Raw genomic sequence first — 20989 nt, forward strand, 5'->3', positions numbered from 1 at the left:
AAAGATTTTCTTCATAGGGTTTATCCCTTACCACATTTGTTTACTTGTTTATTGTCTGTGTTTTTTGAACAAGGAAGTGGTAACACAATAGCCATGATTTAGTAAAGAAAATTAATTTGCCTATTTGTATGTTACAAATTAGAAGAGAAACAGGCAAGTGAGGGCTGATATTCCTCAGTTAACTAGTGAAAGGATCTATGTGAAAAGGATTAAAAGCTTGAAATAAAGGGCTGAGAGACGAAATGTGAAGTATGCAATGTAAGGAATGTTCTAAGTGTAAGACTTTCAATACATTGGAAAGACTGATTGAAAAAGAAAGAGGAGTTACATGTGATAAGTTATAATTCTCAATGTGTGGAAAAGATTATTATATTATTTATAGAAACAAAGTTGACTGGGGGAAGAACACAGTGAGTTATTTCAATATGTTTAATTTGAGATGGCATTTATCTATGCAGAGGTACCCAGGAAGCAGCTGGAGATAGATGATTAAAAAGGAAGTGTTAGTTCTAGATATAGAGCTTTGTGAGAGACAATGGTTTGCAAAAGCACAACCTTCAACTTCCTGTTACCTCCACTTAGACTAGTACAACTGCCACAGCCCTAGCTATTCCCAACAGCAGTTCGCACCCAACAGGAACATTCAAAAGAGAGAAGAAAGAATTAGAAAGTATTGGTGTGACTGGAGCTAGAATGGCAAGCCACACCTCTGCTCAAATAGGATTATCTTCCCTTAACTTAAACTCGAATTCTTCCCTTGTTATATCATGGGAACATATATTACAGGCCTGTGAACGTCTCTCAAATATATCCTATACCAGTAAATTTCACAGTAATGATATAGTAAATATGATAGATGACCTGGATTGCAGTAATAACGTCTTCTCAGATCTCATGCTACACTTTATGTCTTAGTTGTGATATTATTATTTGCCTCCGTGAACCACACACCCACACACAATTTCTAAAAACTGCATTCTCTAGAAGCTTGGTGTAATTCCATACAGATCAAGCACTACCTCCACAACTGACTTGCTCAGCTTCTCTTCCAGTTGATAAAAGCATAAATCTAAAGATGCAGCAAAGCTAAGAGAATGGTTTTGCTGAGTTGGATTAATATCAATTGGAAGCAATGGTGAATGACTCATAAAACACCAGGGCAGTGTGAATGTATTTAAAGAAGACTGAAAAAAAAACACAAGTGCAATTTCTCCTAAGTCTCAACAGGTAAATATGGAACTTACTGCCAAGAAAACCTAGAAGCAAAGTACTACCTACAACCCTAGACAAATGGGAAAAAGGAATAACTGAAATTACAGTATATAAAACTAAACCAATCATTACAAGAACAACAAAAGTTACAGTTTAAGGGAGGAAGCTATACAGAAATTGGCACTGGGAAAGTGCAAAAAGATAGATGCTCTGAGTGGTTTCAAGTACTGAGAACTGACTAAGATTGACAACAAAGGATTCCATATGCTTTCTTACAGGTCTGTATTTCTTACAACTGCACATACAACAAATACCACTATGAACACAAGCTATTCCTGACTTGGAAGCAAACAAATTATATACTTATAAAGATGTTTGAATATGGGAGAATATTTAGAAATCATCAGTCTTAGGAGAAACTCCAGATGAAAGGTCATATGCTAATTTGGGAAACTGTGACTTTAAACATGAAGAATGCAAGCATGTTGGGGGAGAAAAGGGTTAGGTGTAGGTAAACATTTCTTAAATTGTGTTTCCTATGGGGGAGGAGTCAAGATGGCGGAGAAGTAGCAGGCTGAGACTACTTCGGGTAGCGGGAGATCAGCTAAATAGCTTATCTAAAGATTGCAAACACCTACAAATCCAACGGGAGATTGAAGAGAAGAAGAACAGCAATTCCAGAAACAGAAAATCAACCACTTTCTGCAAGGTAGGACTGGCGGAGAAGTGAATCCAAAGCGACGGGAGGATAGACCGCGGGGGGAGGGGCCGGCTCCCGGCGAGCGGCGGAGCAACGGAGCAAAATCAGGACTTTTAAAAGTCTGTTCCGCTGAGGGACATCGCTCCAGAGGCTTAACTGGGGTGAAGCCCAGGCGGGGTAAGCGCGGCCTCAGGTCCCGCAGGGTCGCAGAAGGATCGGGGGTGTCTGAGTGTCGCAGAGCTTACCGATATTAGAACGGGGAAGCTGGCTGCAGAGACAGAGCCGAGGAGTGACTCTCAGCTCAGGGTTGCCTTGAACCGGTCGCAGGCTCGGTCAGCTCGGAACGCGGCCGGAGGCCAGGGTGACGGGAGTCATTTGGCGCTGTTCTCTGAGGGCGCACTGAGGAGTGGGGCCCCGGGCTCTCGGCTCCTCCGGGCCGGACACCGGGAGGCCGCCATCTTTACTCCCGTCCTCCGGACTCTACAGAAAGCGCTCAGGGAACAAAAGCTCCCAAAAGCGAACCCGAGCAGATGACTCAGCGCAGCCCCGGGTAAGGGCGGTGCAACTCCGCCTGGGGCAAAGACGCTTGAGAATCACTACATCGGCCCCTCCCCCAGAAGATCTACAGGAAACCCAGCCAGGACCAAGTTCACCTACCAAGGAGAACGGCGGAATTCCAGAGGAGAAGAAAGCAAAGCACGGAACTCATGGCTTTCTCCCCATGATTTTTTAGCCTTGCAGTTAATTTTTTTTTCTTTTTTCAATTTTTTTTTCTTTTTCTCTTCTTCTGCTAAATTTTTTTTAACTTTTACCGTTTTCTTTTTTTAACGTTTTTTAAATAGTTTATCTAATATATATATATTTTTTCCTCTTTTTATATTTTTTCTTTATCGGCTTTCTTTTTTTTAATAGTTTTTTTTTTCTTTCTTTCTGAACCCCTTTTTATCCCCTTTCTCCCCCCTCACAATTCAGGATCTCTTCTGATTTGGCTAAAGCATATTTTCCTGGGGTTGTTGCCACACTTTTAGTATTTTACTTACTCCTTCATAAACTCTTATCTGGACAAAATGACAAGGCAGAAATTTTCAGAACAAAAAAAAGGACAAGAGGCAATACCAAAGGCTAGGGACCTAATCAATACAGACATTGGTAATATGTCAGATATAGAGTTCAGAATGATGATTCTCAAGGTTCTAGCCGGGCTTGAAAAAGGCATGGAAGATATTAAAGCAACCCTCTCCGGAGATATAAAAGCCCTTTCTGGAGAAATAAAAGAACTAAAATCGAACCAAGTTGAAATCAAAAAAGCTATTAATGAGGTGCAATCAAAAATGGAGGCTCTCACTGCTAGGATAAATGAAGCAGAAGAAAGAATTAGCGATATAGAAGACCAAATGACAGAGAATAAAGAAGCTGAGCAAAAGAGGGACAAACAGCTATTGGACCAAGAGGGGAGAATTCGAGAGATAAGTGACACCATAAGACGAAACAACATTAGAATAATTGGGATTCCAGAAGAAGAGGAAACAGAGAGGGGAGCAGAAGGTATATTGGAGAGAATTATTGGAGAGAATTTCCCCAATATGGCAAAGGGAACAAGCATCAAAATCCAGGAGGTTCAGAGAACCCCCCTAAAAATCAATAAGAATAGGTCCACACCCCGTCACCTAATAGTAAAATTGACAAGTCTTAGTGACAAAGAAAAGATCCTGAAAGCAGCCCGGGAAAAGAAGTCTGTAACGTACAATGGTAAAAATATTAGATTGGCAGCAGACTTATCCACAGAGACCTGGCAGGCCAGAAAGAGCTGGCATGATATATTCAGAGTACTAAATGAGAAAAACATGCAGCCAAGAATACTATATCCAGCTAGGCTATCATTGAAAATAGACGGAGAGATTAAAAGCTTCCAGGACAAAAAAAATGAAAGAATTTGCAAATACCAAACCAGCTCTACAGGAAATATTGAAAGGGGTCCTCAAAGCAAAGAGAGACCCTAAAAGTAGTAGATCAGAAAGAAACAGAGACAATATACAATAACAGTCACCTTACAGGCAATACAATGGCACTAAATTCATATCTCTCAATACTTACCCTGAATGTTAATGGGCTAAATGCCCCAATCAAAAGACACAGGGTATCAGAATGGATAAAAAAACAAAAACCATCTATATGTTGCCTACAAGAAACTCATCTTACACCCGAAGACACCTCCAGGTTTAAAGTGAGGGGGTGGAAAAGAATTTACCATGCTAATGGACATCAGAAGAAAGCAGGAGTGGCAATCCTTATATATCAGATCAATTAGATTTTAAGCCAAAGATTATAATAAGAGATGAGGAAGGACACTATATCATACTCAAAGGAACTGTCCAACAAGAAGATCTAACAATTTTAAATATCTATGCCCCTAACGTGGGAGCAGCCAACTATATAAACCAATTAATAACAAAATCAAAGAAACACATCGACAAGAATACAATAATAGTAGGGGATTTTAACACTCCCCTCACTGAAATGGACAGATCATCCAAGCAAAAGATCAACAAGGAAACCAAGGCCTTAAATAACACACTGGACCAGATGGACATCACAGATATATTCAGAACATTTCATCCCAAAGCAACAGAATACACATTCTTCTCTAGTGCACATGGAACATTCTCCAGAATAGATCACATTCTTGGTCCTAAATCAAGTCTCAACCGGTATCAAAAGATTGGGATCATTCCCTGCATATTTTCAGACCACAATGCTCTAAAGCTAGAACTCAATCACAAGAGGAAATTTGGAAAGAACCCAAATACATGGAGACTAAACAGCATCCTTCTAAAGAATGAATGGGTCAACCAGGAAATCAAAGAAGAATTGAAAAAATTTATGGAAACAAATGATAAAGAAACACAACGGTTCAGAATCTGTGGGACACAACAAAGGCAGTCCTGAGAGGAAAATATATAGCGGTACAAGCCTTTCTCAAGAAACAAGAAAGGTCTCAGGTACACAACCTAACCCTACACCTAAAGGAGCTGGAGAAAGAACAAGAAAGAAACCCTAAACCCAGCAGGAGAAGAGAAATCATAAAGATCAGAGCAGAAATCAATGAAATAGAAACCAAAAAAACAATAGAACAAATCAACGAAACTAGGAGCTGGTTCTTTGAAAGAATTAATAAGATTGATAAACCCCTGGCCAGACTTATCAAAAAGAAAAGAGAGAGGACCCAAATAAATAAAATCATGAATGAAAGAGGAGAGATCACAACGAACACCAAAGAAATACAGAAAATTATAAGAACATACTATGAGCAACTCTACGCCAACAAATTGGACAATCTGGAAGAAATGGATGCATTCCTAGAGACATATACCACAACTGAACCAGGAAGAAATAGAAAGCCTGAACAGACCCATAACCAGTAAGGAGATTGAGACAGTCATCAAAAATCTCCAAACAAACAAAAGCCCAGGGCCAGACGGCTTCCCGGGGGAATTCTACCAAACATTTAAAGAAGAACTAATTCCTATTCTCCTGAAACTGTTCCAAAAAATAGAAATAGAAGGAAAACTTCCAAACTCATTTTATGAGGCCAGCATCACCTTGATCCCAACCAGACAAGGATCCCAACAAAAAAGAGAACTACAGACCAATATCCTTGATGAACACAGATGCAAAAATTCTCGCCAAAATACTAGCCAATAGGATTCAACAGTACATTAAAAGGATTATTCACCACGACCAAGTGGGATTTATTCAGGGGTTCAAGGCTGGTTCAACATCCGCAAATCAATCAATGTGATACAACACATTAATAAAAGAAAGAACAAGAACCATATGATACTCTCCATAGATGCTGAAAAAGCATTTGACAAAGTACAGCATCCCTTCCTGATCAAAACTCTTCAAAGTGTAGGGATAGACGGCACATACCTCAATATTATCAAAGCCATCTATGAAAAACCCACCGCAAATATCATTCTCAATGGAGAAAAACTGAAAGCTTTTCCGCTAAGGTCAGGAACACGGCAGGGATGTCCGTTATCACCACTGCTATTCAACATAGTACTAGAAGTCCTAGCCTCAGCAATCAGACAACAAAAGGAAATTAAAGGCATCCAAATCGGCAAAGAAGAAGTCAAACTATCACTCTTCGCAGATGATATGACACTATATGTGGAAAACCCAAAAGACTCCACTCCAAAACTGCTAGAACTTGTACAGGAATTCAGTAAAGTGTCAGGATATAAAATCAATGCACAGAAATCAGTTGCATTTCTCTACACCAACAACAAGACAGAAGAAAGAGAAATTAAGGAGTCCATCCCATTTACAATTGCACCCAAAACTATAAGATACCTAGGAATAAACCTAACCAAAGAGACTAAGAATCTATACTCAGAAAACTATAAAGTACTCATGAAAGAAATTGAGGAAGACACAAAGAAATGGAAAAATGTTCCATGCTCCTGGATTGGAAGAATAAATATTGTGAAAATGTCTATGCTACCTAAAGCAATCTACACATTTAATGCAATTCCTATCAAAGTACCATCCATTTTTTCAAAGAAATGGAACAAATAATCCTAAAATTTATATGGAACCAGAAAAGACCTCGAATAGCCAAAGGAATATTGAAAAAGAAAGCCAAAGTTGGTGGCATCACAATTCCGGACTTCAAGCTCTATTACAAAGCTGTCATCATCAAGACAGCATGGTACTGGCACAAAAACAGACACATAGATCAATGGAACAGAATAGAGAGCCCAGAAATGGACCCTCAACTCTATGGTCAACTCATCTTCGACAAAGCAGGAAAGAATGTCCAATGGAACAAAGACAGCCTCTTCAATAAATGGTGTTGGGAAAATTGGACAGCCACATGCAGAAAAATGAAATTGGATCATTTCCTTACACCACACACGAAAATAGACTCAAAATGGATGAAGGATCTCAATGTGAGAAAGGAATCCATCAAAATCCTCGAGGAGAACACAGGCAGCAACCTCTTCGACCTCAGCCCCAGCAACATCTTCCTAGGAACATCACCAAAGGCAAGGGAAGCAAGGGCAAAAATGAACTTTTGGGATTTTATCAAGATCAAAAGCTTTTGCACAGCAAAGGAAACAGTTAAAAAAACCAAAAGACAACTGACAGAATGGGAGAAGATATTTGCAAATGACATATCAGATAAAGGGCTAGTGTCCAAAATCTATAAAGAACTCAGCAAACTCAACACCCAAAGAACAAATAATCCAATCAAGAAATGGGCAGAGGACATGACCAGACATTTCTGCAAAGAAGACATCCAGATGGCCAACAGACACATGAAAAAGTGCTCCATATCACTCGGCATCAGGGAAATACAAATAAAAACCACCATGAGATATCACCTCACACCAGTCAGAATGGCTAAAATGAACAAGTCAGGAAATGACAGATGCTAGCGAGGATGCGGAGAAAGGGGAACCCTCCTACACTGTTGGTGGGAATGCAAGCTGGTGCAACCCCTCTGGAAAACAGCATGGAGGTTCCTCAAAATGTTGAAAATAGAACTACCCTATGACCCTGCAATTGCACTGCTGGGTATTTACCCTAAAGATACAAACATAGTGATCCAAAGGGGCACATGCACCCGAATGTTTATAGCAGCAATGTCTACAATAGCCAAACTATGGAAAGAACCTAGATGTCCATCTACAGACGAATGGATAAAGAAGAAGTGGTATATATACACAATGGAATACTATGCAGCCATCAAAAGAAATGAAATCTTGCCATTTGCGACGATGTGGATGGAACTAGAGGGTATCATGCTTAGCGAAATAAGTCAATCGGAGAAAGACAACTATCATATGATCTCCCTGATATGAGGGAGAGGAGATGCAACATGGGGGGTCGAGGGGGTAGGAGAAGAGTAAATGAAACAAGATGGGATTGGGAGGGAGACAAACCATAAGTGACTCTTAATCTCACAAAACAAACTGAGGGTTGATGGGGGGAGGGGGTTGGGAGAGGGGGTGGGGTTATGGATATCGGGGAGGGTATGTGCTATGGTGAGTGTTGTGAAGTGTGTAAACCTGGCGATTCGCAGACCTGTACCCCTGGGGATAAAAATATATGTTTATAAAGCTGTAAAAAAAAAAAAAAAGAAAGAAAGGATGAATCCCCAAGTTTTGTAGCAACATGGACGGGACTGGAAGAGATTATGCTGAGTGAAATAAGTCAAGCAGAGAGAGTCAATTATCATATGGTTTCACTTATTTGTGGAGCATAACAAATAGCATGGAGGACAAGGGGAGATGGAGAGGAGAAGGGAGTTGAGGGAAATTGGAAGGGGAGGTGAACCATGAGAGACTATGGACTCTGAAAAACGATCTGAGAATTTTGAAGGGGTGGGGGGTGGGAGGTTGGGGGCACCAGGTGGTGGGTATTGTAGAGGGCACGGATTGCATGGAGCACTGGGTGTGGTGCAAAAATAATGAATACTGTTATGCTGAAAAAAATAAAAAAATTAAAAAAAAATTGTGTTTCCTATGATTTTATTTGTAAAATATAACACAGTGACTTCAAATCAATATTTAACTATTTAGTTGCCATAATCTTCTAAGACACTAGAAGAGAGAATAATAATATAGTAGAAAGAAAACAAAACAATTCCAGGGAAATGAAGCACTGCTTTATATGTTAACATTTGTCCCCTGCACTAACACTGGTTTTCTTACACTTGCACATGAGCATTTGTGTGTGTGTGTGTGTGTGTGTGTGTGCATTCGAGCCCATGTTGAAAGGCAACGGGTATTTTCATTACCTGTGGCATTATGTAAATAACAGAAATCAGATCCTTCATATCTCATGAAGCAGAGGGGATACAAATCACTAGCTAATATGTAATAATACTAAATAACAGGATGAATCTCTGAATAAATTAGGGCATAAAAATCTAAACAGATAGAACTGAAATAACATGTAAGATGAAAACCTTGTTGAAGCCACTGGACAGACTTTGTAGAGGCTGAACACTGGATAGCAGTGAACAATTCTGAGGAGTGCCGTTCCCAGTCTGTGTGAATAGCTCATCTGAAGTTTCTCAATGAACTACCTATAGAGCAAGACGTGGCTACCCTGCTTAGGATAGATAGGCAAACACTTTTTTCCCCTGTCAATAAAGAGTCAAGTTCCAAACTACACAGGTGCCAATTCTGGCTTAAATAATGGTTAATACTTTAAAAGGCCAAGCACCGGGTTTCCAGGCCATACTCATGCACTCTTACACCTTTAAATTCCAAGATAAAATTATAACATTTTCTGAGTAATTCTGGTGTATTTCTCCTTCTAAAATAGATTTTATTGGCATAATTCCCTCTAACTAAAAGATAAGAAAATAAAGCCCATGAACTTTAAAAGTTTGGCCTCAATAATTATAGTACTTAAAATTCTTTCTCAAATGAGAACAAATAAACAATTCTTATTTATTCCATCTTTCTCCATGTTACAGCTGTGATCTTTAAACCATGAAAAAAACTAAATCACTCTGTAACATTTTCAGACAGAATACTGTGTTTTACTAAAAACACAGTAAGAAATAGAATAGTTACTTCAAAACCTTACAATCATTTCAAGCACCAAGTAGCTCTCTGATGGTAATAAACATTGGTTATTATGAAGTTGACCTTGGCCTGAACTTGTGACCTAAACCTCAAAGCTTATACTAAACTAACTTTCAGTTATAGCTCTATGTGACCCTCTCACTGCTGCCAAAAGTCACCAGGGTCTTGAAGTATTCAAAATCTGTTACAAAATCTCATTTATTTAAATGCCTTTAAATTCAGGATAACTATAAAGAGCATTGATAAATTCAAAGGCTAATACATTGTTTTCAACATTCAGTGTGGGTTGACTGATTTTTGGTAATCATATACCATTCTTAAAATCAACCAATATATGTTTGAAATAATTATCTAGCACTTACTAAATAAACAAAACCTACTTTATCTAATATAAATGTTAGACAAAACCTACGTAAAGCAACTTAATAGTTTACTCTTCAAATTACTGAGTCAAAAGTGTGCAAAAGTAATGCTGTCATAATTGCCCCAGTGCTATTAAATCTACCAAGGGAGCAATGAGTGTTACATTACTTAAAATAATGACACTACCTTTCTTTCCTCAAAATAAGGAGCATGGGTGAACGTTTAATAAATGAAATTCAATTACTCTTAATCTCACAAAACAAACTGAGGGTTGATGGGGGGAGGGGGGTTGGGAGGGGGGTGAGATTATGGACACTGGGGAGGGTATGTGCTATGGTGAGTGCTGTGAAGTGTGTAAACCTGGTGATTCACAGACCTGTACCCCTGGGGATAAAAATATATTATACGTTTATAAAAAATAAAATTAATAAAAAAAATAAAAAATAAATGAAATTCAAGAAGGTCACAGGAAAAAGCCATAATTTTAGAACTGAGTATCTCACAAATTCAAATTGTTTTTCTAGCACAAGTCTAACCCTGATACCATTCATATCAAACATATCAACTCAGTAACGTGGAGAGATTATCTTATTGCAGAGAACTAGAGAGAACCACTTTCTGCCTTTCAAAGAACTGTCACTGTAATTGCTGTAACCATACCCTGGTTTTGTGGTAGCACTTATGCCATACTTTCATTCTAAAGAAAAGGCTCAACGTACCCATAATTCCCACATACTCTCCCCTGCCTTCTGCAATTGGGAAATTCTAGACATTTTCCTGAGTTTAACCAAGCAAAGCCTGAGGCTGAGTGAAGCAATATCAGCACTTTCATATGCCCCAGTGAGTTAGATCCTTGACCACATGAAGTATGTCAATTCTAAATTCCTGGATCTGGTGCCCAAACCACTTGTCTCCATCCCCAATAGTGATTGTAAAAAGAAGGGCTGAAATGTTCCATTTGACTTTCAGGATAATCCCTCTATAATTTCCAGGTCCCCAGGAAAAAGGCTCATGAAGGCAACAACATTGTCTATCTTGCTCATTTTTCTGAACCTGGCACTATTTCTGGCATAGAGAATGTCTCAATAAATATCTGTTGACTGATTAATTACTAAAGCCCCCAGAAAGTTCATCCCAGAGTTCAACATCCATTATTGCTATAGAAGACCACCATTTTCAGGATCTGGCAGAATGCTCCTTTACACATAAAGTCTTTCTTAAATGAATGAACATCTTCAGGGGAAATAACTGAGAAACTGGTGCCTATATATTTTTCAAACATTAATGCAAAAGAATCCCTATGTTACGCATAAGACCAAAATCATTATCTCGTTCCTCCCTCAAAACTCCTGCTACTCTGATAATTCCTATCTCACCTCTAGACCACACACCCACCCAGTCATCTAACATAGAGGCCTAAGAAACCTTTTGCCTCCTTTTCCTTAATCTTCAGAACTATTAGTTCATTACCATGCCATGAAATTATTTTTCTTCAAATCCGTCTTTAATCTATTCCCTGAACTCAATCACTACAACCCGTACTGACTCTTACCTGGAATATATTTCAATAGGTCAGCCCTTCCCTCTTCTTCCACATATTATTCTGTTGTAAAGGAGATTTAAAAGTTAAATATATCTTAGTATAAACAGCATCTACTTTTCTGCATCTTTCAAATTACCACTGCCCAAATACTTTCAAAATTATGTCCAAATTATGGAAACATGATCCATAAGGAAAACTCTAAGTTAACATGAGTTACTTCTATAACCTCTCCCAAAAAAGGTGTGTGTGCATTGTGCATGTTTGTATATATATGTTTTAAGAGTTTATGGATTCATGACATGCAAAAATGCTTTTAATAATTTTATTTTTGACAAATATTAAATATATTTAAAGTGTAGAGTTTGATAAGATTTAGAATATGTACACACAAGTGAAACCATTACCACAATCAGGATAAAAAACATATCCATTACCCTCAAAAGTTTCCTCTCACTCCTTTGTAATTCCTCCTTCCTGATGTTCAGTGTCTTCAAAACCAGTTTCATAATTTCGACTGGGTGGGTTTTTTTCTTGGTTACTTCAGGTGACAGAGTAAATCTGGCTTATTTCTCCATTATCTTTTGCAGAAGCAGAAATCTCTCAGTTGATTTTTTTACTATATATTTTTAGTTCTTTTCTTAATGATCTTGGGATTGCAAAATGCATCTTAACTCATCAGAATCTAAACCAACTTAATTCTGGTAAACACAGAAACTTTGCTGAATCCTCCATTTGTGCTACTATTATTATATATTCATCTATGTATATTATAAACCCAACAATAGAGTTATAACTTTTGTTTCATAACTCAGTCTTTAAAGAAATTTTTTTTAAAGATTTTATTTATTTATTTGAGAGAGAGAGAAAGAGTACAATCAGGGAGGAAGGGCAGAGGGAGAGGAAGAAGCAGGCTCCCAGCTAGGTAGGAAGCCACATGTGGGGCTTGGTCCCAGGACCTGGGATCATCTTCTGAGCCAAAGGCAGTCACTTAACCAAATGAGCCACCTAGGCACCTCTCTTTTTAAAAAATTTAAAAGAAGAAAAAATGTATGCAGTGTTTTATATTTACCCACATATTTAACTACTTTCAATGCTCTTCATTCTAGTGGATTTCAGTTATCTAAAATCTAATGCCATTCCTTCATTCTAACAGCCTTCCTTTAGTCTATAAGGCACGTCCTCTCAGCCTTTGTTTATGTGAGACTGTCTTTCTTTGTTTCTTTTCCATTTCTGAAATAGCTTCATAGAGAATTCTTGCAGAGTTTTCATAAATATATAAAATTCTTGACTGGCAGAATTTTTTTCTTTCAGCACTTTAAATATATCACTTCACTGACTTCTGGCCTTTATTAGTTCTGATGAGAAGTCAGTTGTTAATCTTACTGGGGTTCCCTTGTACTTTTACATTTTGTTCTTGTTGATATCAAGAGTTCCTCTGTCTTTGTCTTTCCCCAGTTTGACAATGACATGACTAGGTATTAATTAGTTTCCTTGTGTTTATACTAATGGGGAATTGTGGTGCTTCCTGAATCTCTAAAGTCATGTTTTTTACCAATTTTTGATGTTTTCTTCCATTATTTCTAAAAATATTCTTTCTACCCCTTTCTCTCTTTCCTCTCCTTCTAGAAGTCACATTATATTAATGTTGGTAAACACTGTTGGCCCATAGGTCTCTGAAGCTCTGTTCATTTTTTTTCCATCTTTGTTCTCTCGGTTCTACAGATCAAATAATTTCTGCTGATCTACTTGACACCTGCTGGATTCTTTTCAAAATGCTGAGCTGGTCTAGTGAACTCTTCTTCAGTTATAATTTTCTACTCCAAAATTCCCATATCATCCTTTCTCATACTCTGTATGTTTTTACTGATATTCTCTAATTATAAAATCATTGTCACCATACTTTTCTTTAATTTTTTAAGCATGACTTCCTTTAATTATTTGAACATATTTATAACAGCTGCTTGGAAAACCTTTCTCTTCTCAATAGAACATCTAGACCCACGCAGGTCCTGTTGACTGCTTTTTTCCCAAGTATGAGTCACCCTTTCCTATTTCTTTGAATGCTTCATTCTTTTTGTTGAAAACTGGACATTTGAGATAACATATTACAGTAACTCCAGATGACATTTTCCTTGAGAGTTGTTGTTGCTAGTTTTTTGTGTGTACTTGTTTGTTTTACAAACTTACCTACTGTAAATCTGTAGATCTGGTTTCCCTGCCACGTGTAACCCTGATGTCTCTTCTCAGTAATTTTGAAAATTGTTTTATTTTTAAGTTTGGCTTTTTTAAGATCATCCCTGTGTCTGGATAGTTCAACAGTCAGCCGGTGATTCATCAGAGGTTTTACTCAAATACTTTAAGTCAATAAGCCTTCTACTATTTATTGTTGGATCTGTGTGGGGGTTCATTCAAAGGTCAAGGACTTTATGCTCTACCCCAGCATTTATTATCTGATAGCTTCTCTTGGATCTACTTTGGATATTTGGATAGAGTGGACTCACTTCAGTGAGTACTTCAGAGGTACCATGTGCATGCTGCCAAGAGGTATAGTGATATTATGAATTCCCTCTATGCCTATCTCACATCTAGGATCTCTCTGTTTGATTTCTGGATGGTCTATTGGTCTACTGCCTTTCCCAGGTAGGGCTACACTTCAAATGAGCAGTGTCTGGCCTTCCTCATTTTCTTGCTTTCAAGATCATTACTTCCACTCAAAATGTTATTGGGAGTGGGTTTTTTACCTTTCATACAAAATTAGGTGAGTCCCTTCTGGCAGGAAAGCTGCTGGTTTCATGGCCTACTCCACACAGCAAAACTACCATACCAATCAGCTGGAAAATGTGGGAGCAGCTCTAGGCAAGAGCTCAACTGGTTCCCAATGCTTTTATCCAAAGTTCAGCAGTTTTGCATTAATAAATGCTTCCCAATTTGCTTTTTGCCTTCAGCTGACTTCAAGAGCCATGGAATGTTTGTTTCTGACAATATTGTCCAGTTTTATAATTGTTTTTAGGGAGAGGACTTGCCTCCCTCCTCACTCTGGAATAAAGGAAGTTGGTTTCTCAACTGATTTTTCTGTGTATTATGGGTCATATTTTCCAGCTTCTTCACATCCTTAGTAATTTTTCATTGGATGCCATACATCATGAATTTCACATATGCTTGAGCTTCATTAGGACACAGTTAAGTTCACCGAAACAATTTGGTGATACGGACTGAATCTTTGTGTTCCTCAAAATTCATATTTTGAAATCCTAATGCCCAAAGTGATGGTATTGGGAGGTAAAGCCTTTGGGAAGTGATCAGGTCATGAGGGTGGAGCCCTATGAATGGGATTTGCGTCCTTACAAAAGAGACCCCAGAAAGGCCTCTCAGCTGAAGACAGAGAAAAGACAGCCATTACAAACCAGAAAGACAGCCTCACCAGACACCAAATCTTCCAGAACTTTGATCTTAAACTTCCCAGTCTCCAGAACTGTGACGTGAACTGTGTTTGCTGTTTAAACACCCAGTCTATTGGTATTTTGTTAGAGCAGCTTGGGTTAAGACATGATCATCTTGGGTCTTTCTTTTAAGCTTTATTAGGTAGGAACAGAGCAGTGTTCAGTCTACAGATAATATTGCCATATTACTGAGTTAAAACTCCTCTGCATACTTTATCTGATGATCTTATAGTCTTATCTTTTCTGGAGTGAGTAATAATGAACCATTCTAGGTGATAAGAACTTCAACTATTCCCCATCCTATGTGTGTCTGGATGATTATTCCTTCTAATTTCTTCAGATGGTGCTTTCCATGGCCTTAGGAAGTTTCCTTAATAACCTGTGCTCATAAAATTATTCAGCTGAAGCTTCACAGGAGACTTGCAGATCTCTTAAGTTCTTATACAGATCTCTCTTCTTTGGTTCTCTGTCCTGAAATCTCTAGCTGTTGTGGTCTTCCCAGATTCCTAGCTCTGTCTTCTTAACTCAGGGAGACTACCTAGATCCATCTGAGTTTTCCTTCATGCACCATAACCTGGACTCTCTCTCCAGACAGTAAACTGGGACAATCATATTGCCCTCCTCATCTGCTTCCCATCTCTCAGGAAATTGTCCTTTATTGTTTGACATTCAGTGTCTTGAAACCATTGTTCCATACATTTTGTCTGGTTATTTTTTTCAAGTTAATTCAGGTAGGAAAGTAAATCTAATACCTCTTGGCCCACCTTTCCCAGAGGCAGAAGTTAGGAAGGCTTATTTTAATCTCAGGAACACATGTAATTGAAGTCTGTTGATTTTTCCACCTGAATTTGTTTCTCCACCACCCTCCTGTAAACCATGCTTGTTCATTGTCACTCAAGACAAACTTGACCCAGTCTTAATCATACAACACTGTATTTTTTTTAATATTTACTATTGCCAGTCACTGCCCGGTGCCGAGGAAACAAAGACAAATTAAAACAGCAACTATATGGTAAGGGGGTCTGTAGCCTGGTGTCTCAGTGTCTAGTCTTTCAGAGCAGCAATCTCTCTGTACTTCCCTCATCCAGATCCATATAACTTTACTATTTACTATTAGTTCTATTGAATATGCCTAATTTATTTAGGTAAAGAGGTATTTTTAAAGCCTCATACACATTTTCGTTATGAAAGTAAATTTTTCTCTTCATGCCATCCTTCTGTAATAAAGGGAAAACATTTTCCTTTCTGTTATCGAAGCTTACATTTATCTGTTTTTCTCTCATTACATTAATTTTATTTGGGCAAAAGAACAACAATCATGTTTAAGCTTAGGATGGGAAACAACACAGCAGGGTTCCATAAATAGAGCTTAATTGCAGTAATTACTTATGTTAATTATATATCAACTGATTATTTTTAAGACATATTTATTGAGCACCATCAGCTTTCAGAGGTACCCATCATTCTCCCACTCTCTTTTTCAGATTCTATATCCATGCTCAGAATAATCAACTATCATTTGACACATGGTATAATAAGTACCTAATGAAATCCCAATTAAAATTGTATTTGAGATGCTTAATTTTAGAAATAAATTAGAAATAATTACATGATTCAAGAATCCACATCAGACAGGAGAGACACAACTATATCTTGACTAAGTGGAAAGGACAAGCACAGATGAAGCCTTTTAATGTGCTTTCCAAAACCTGTTACAAAGCATTATTGTACCTTAGCAGATGGCACCAAGAGATGTCTTTTTATTTTTTTTAAATGGACAGTTCCTTTTCATATGCTGACTTGAGTGATTTTAGTTCTCATTATTACTGTCATCTGTTGGAGAGAGGGAAAAGGGGGTGGGGGTGGAGGCACGTTATTTTCCATAAGGCAAGATCCTCATACGGAGCCGGCCTTGGAGCAAACGAAGTTGGACTATGAGTTGCAGTAAGCAGGAGGATGCGCCGACTGTGTCTTAGCTGCTCATTTCAAACCACTTATCTTCATCTGGAGCTGAGACACTTGGTGCTTGCTGGGTACAGGGCTTCCTCTCTCTCCTCCCTCTACCCTACTACCCCCAGCTAATTTTTCCCCCTTAAGGCTTAATGAATTCTGGAACCAATCAAATGCGAGTTGTTAGGAGACACTAGCCAGGTAAGAGCTTTAATATCATCCCTTTCAGAGTTCAAAAGGCCACTTCTCTACACCAGGATCACAAAAATGTATTTATTCCCTTCTAAAGGAGCTGTTTAGCCTTCAATGGGGAACAGAAAACTGCCCCATTAAGTCCACCAAGACTTTGCTCAGAGCTTCCTCTCCTTCCGTCTTATCTTTGTTCAGAGGACAACAGGCTCCTTTATAACCCCCCTTGGGGAAACTGTTAACAGTACATTTCTGATCTATGTAATTTGCTGCTAAAGAACCAATAGCATCTAATAGAAAACAGCTGTTACAAAATCCACTCTTTCTGGCAGGAGCAGTTCCTAATGTAGGATTTTAATTTTATCTCCTGATTGATAAGACCCCATTAGCCTTATCCAGATTCCTAACTGCAAAATGACACATTGGCACTATTTTAAGCTCCCTCCCAGATGGATATCATTAGGCTTGCTTGTCCCTCTGAGCAGAAAGTCCACATTTTGGGTGGAGGAGTATGATACAGGCACTCACTATAGCCCTGACACATGAAAAGGGAAATACTGGTCACAGCTGATCTAGAGTGTTCAAAATGGTTAGATAAGGCAAGGAAAGAAATTTGAACAGAAGAGAAAAGATCATGGGGGTTCAGTATTATAAAAATCCAAGGACACAAAACCAAAAGTAGTCAGCATTTCCTGGAAACATGAAATATTTTACTTTGATACTTTGGACTTTTTATTTTTGTAGGAGACACAGGGAGTATCTTCTTTCACTTGTCATGCAGGATTTTATTCAGGAATAGCTAAATTCATAGGGACGATGTCAACTTGGGAGACAGGATTAATAATTATTGAGTCTTCTGTCCCAAGCCATTCATTGGCAAAACCTAAACGATAACTACTCTAAAGAAAGGGAGGGGCATTTTGCCATGGCAACCTTACTATAATAGTACCTCAAATGAAGAAAATGTAGAATCTTCAACAAGTTTCAACAGTAAAATATTCAAGAAAAAAATAAATTTCACTGGAGTGGCAGCAGGAAGAAAGCAAAGAAAGATCTATGCCCAAGTTGAAATTCTAATAAAATTGGTGATTGATTCATCATGCTTTCTGGAATAACTTTAATTATACATCTAAAACCATCCTTCACTACCACAGGCATGACAGCAAGGCACAGAGCCATATTCCAGCTTTAATGAGATCTATTTAAAGCATCTCAACAATTATTTTGTAATGACTTCAAAGTCCAAATGAAGGTACATTTCTACATGAAGTTCTAGGAGCACCTCAGGGTTGAAGTGCTGTATTCCCATATAGGGACTGTGGTTCATTAAAGGAGGCAGGCACTGGAGAATATTACCAGGTCACCTGAGATATCCAAGTTCCTGCATGGGTTTGTGCAACATTTTTCACCAGCAACAAACCTCTTTGAACAACGTTGCTTCCACAGAATTAGAAGGACATTTATAGAGCAAGATCCATTCTCTGTATTTGTTGATCTTTGTCATTCTCCACCAATGAATTTTTCCTAAACATAACTGGGCATGCTCAGTTTTGGTTTTTACCTTTCATTTGAGTATCACTTCCTCCAGGAGACCTCCCAAACCCCTGAAATAGGTTGAATCTTCCATAGTGTGTTTACACGGTACTCTGTACTTCCATGTTACCATTCCTCATCGGACTGAAATTTAATGTTTGCCTATAGGAATTAATCTTTTAGTTAACCTATGAGTCCATATCATGGATAATGAGAATTTATCTGCCTAAATACCCCACCACCACGACCACCAGTTCTTCTTTGAGGGAGTCTTGGAAATTGGAGACCCTCAATTTGGAGAACCCATGTTAGGATTCTTTGATCTGATCTAAACTTCCTAGTTTATGAATTAAGAGATAAGCATTATCTATGGTAATGTATCCAATATGAGACAGGCTTAGACCAGGACTCAGAGACTCAGATTTCATTATTCAACACAACACAAGGGATTTCTATTCAGTGTTGAGATCATTTTTTAACACATTAAAAGTATTTGATGCATGTTTCTTCTTTCTTTCTTTCCTTCCTTCTTTCTTTCTCTTTCTTTCCTTCCTTCTTTCTTTCTCTTTCTCTCTTTCTTTTCTCTTTCTCTCTTTCTTTCTTTCTTTCTTTCTTTCTTTCTTTCTTTCTTTCTTTCTCTTTCTTTCTTTCTTTCTTTCTTTCTTTTTACCTCCAGCCAATCCTCTCACTTTTCCCTGAGCCTGGCCCAGAGAAGCATTTATCAAACTAAAGGAGAGGTGTACCCTGATTCTATGCTATATCCGCTAAAATCTATGGCATCCTCTAAATACTCAAATTGACACCCTTTAGAATACTTCCAGCCTGTTTCTCCAACCTACCCAGTATTCCCTCCTCCCCCACTTTATCATACTTCTCACCCTTGTTGACCTTGTTGTTTCCTCCCTCTACTCAAGCATTTTGTCTTGGATTATGGCAGGACAGTAGCCCCAGATCTCAGCTAATAATTTTGTAGCCTACAAATTCCCTAGATACTGAATTTAAAAACGAAAGCAGCTACTCTCCCACCCCATCTTATCAGTGTCTTTATTTTTTCAATTTTCAATAAAGTATTATTAGATGAAAGGGCGTGATAAATATTTGTTCTCTTTCCTACCTGGGTAGCAACCACACCATGTGGGTCCTATGGAAAGCAATACCTTGCCTCCCACAATTGGAGAGAAAGATGGGTAGATATTCCTCTCTCTGTGGCAGTTGGGGCATTTGCTCATTGTGTAGGCTCCACCAATTATCTCTACTTTTTTCACCTGAAGTAGGGGTTCCCCAACATTTCAAACAAGAGGGCTCCATTTTTACTTAAAAAAATTACATGTCATAGGTATACTTTTAGCAACCACTGGGAAAACATAAACTGATAAAAAGCAATTAAGAATTCAGCAAAAGTCTTAAGCAAATTTGTATATTCTTCAGAATAACCACATACATATATTCAAAAACAAAGAACAAAACATCCCTGTAGAAGCATATTACTCACTCATTACTTAGGAAGTTTACAAACCTTTGGATTTTACCCACTGCTCCTCACCCTCAAAAACCATATTCCACAGAGTGGGAGCCACTAAGCTGACATACGTTTCTTCTTTGATACTCATTTGAGATGAACTGGTTCCAAAAACACACTATTTCTTGGGAAAGAAAAACAATCTGGAAAACAGTGCATCTCTGGACAGATAATATCACTGGGAGCAGACAGAATGAATACACAAATTCTTAAAAAAATTCCAAGAAACCAACTATCTTCAGAGGATTGGTATAGAGTGGAGGGAGAGGGAGGGGGGATTTTGGAGAGGAATGGTTCAAAGGTATAAAAGTTTCGCTAACAAGGCACCTGGACTGTCAGAGTAGAGCTATTCCTGAATGCTATTAATGGTTTACCATATATACCCCTCTATCTAGGCACCTCCCTTTCCCACTACTTTCCTATAAGTAGGAAGGCATCTATAGACAGACTTTTTCCTATGCGGTCAAATAGCCCACCAATGGAAAAACCATCAGTTCTTTCTGCTTTAAGAATATGCCAAAAGTTTTGTTTTGTTTTGTTTTTTAAGATTTTATTTATTTATTTGACAGACAGAGATCACAATTAGGCAGAGAGGCAGGCAGAGAGAGAGGAAGGGAAGCAGGCTCCCTGCTGAGCAGAGAGCCCATGCAATGCGGGGCTCAATCCCAGGACCCTGGGATCATGACCTGAGCCAAAAGCAGAGGCTTTAACCCACTGAGCCACCCAGGTGCCCCACACCAAAAGTTTTTAAAAGGGGTCTTGTTTTGTTTTTTATTTTGGGATTTGTTTGGCATCCCACAAGCATTTCTGACAGGGAGAAGAAAATAATTAGGGTAGAGAAGTGAACAGCTTCCTTCTTGATAGCATCCAATTCACTATTCCTTCTTATTAAAATAGAAAAATGTTTATCCATTCATCTGTTGATGGACATCT

This window comes from Lutra lutra, chromosome 13 (genome assembly GCF_902655055.1).
Source record: "Lutra lutra chromosome 13, mLutLut1.2, whole genome shotgun sequence".
In the NCBI taxonomy this organism is placed as follows: Eukaryota; Metazoa; Chordata; class Mammalia; order Carnivora; family Mustelidae; genus Lutra; species Lutra lutra.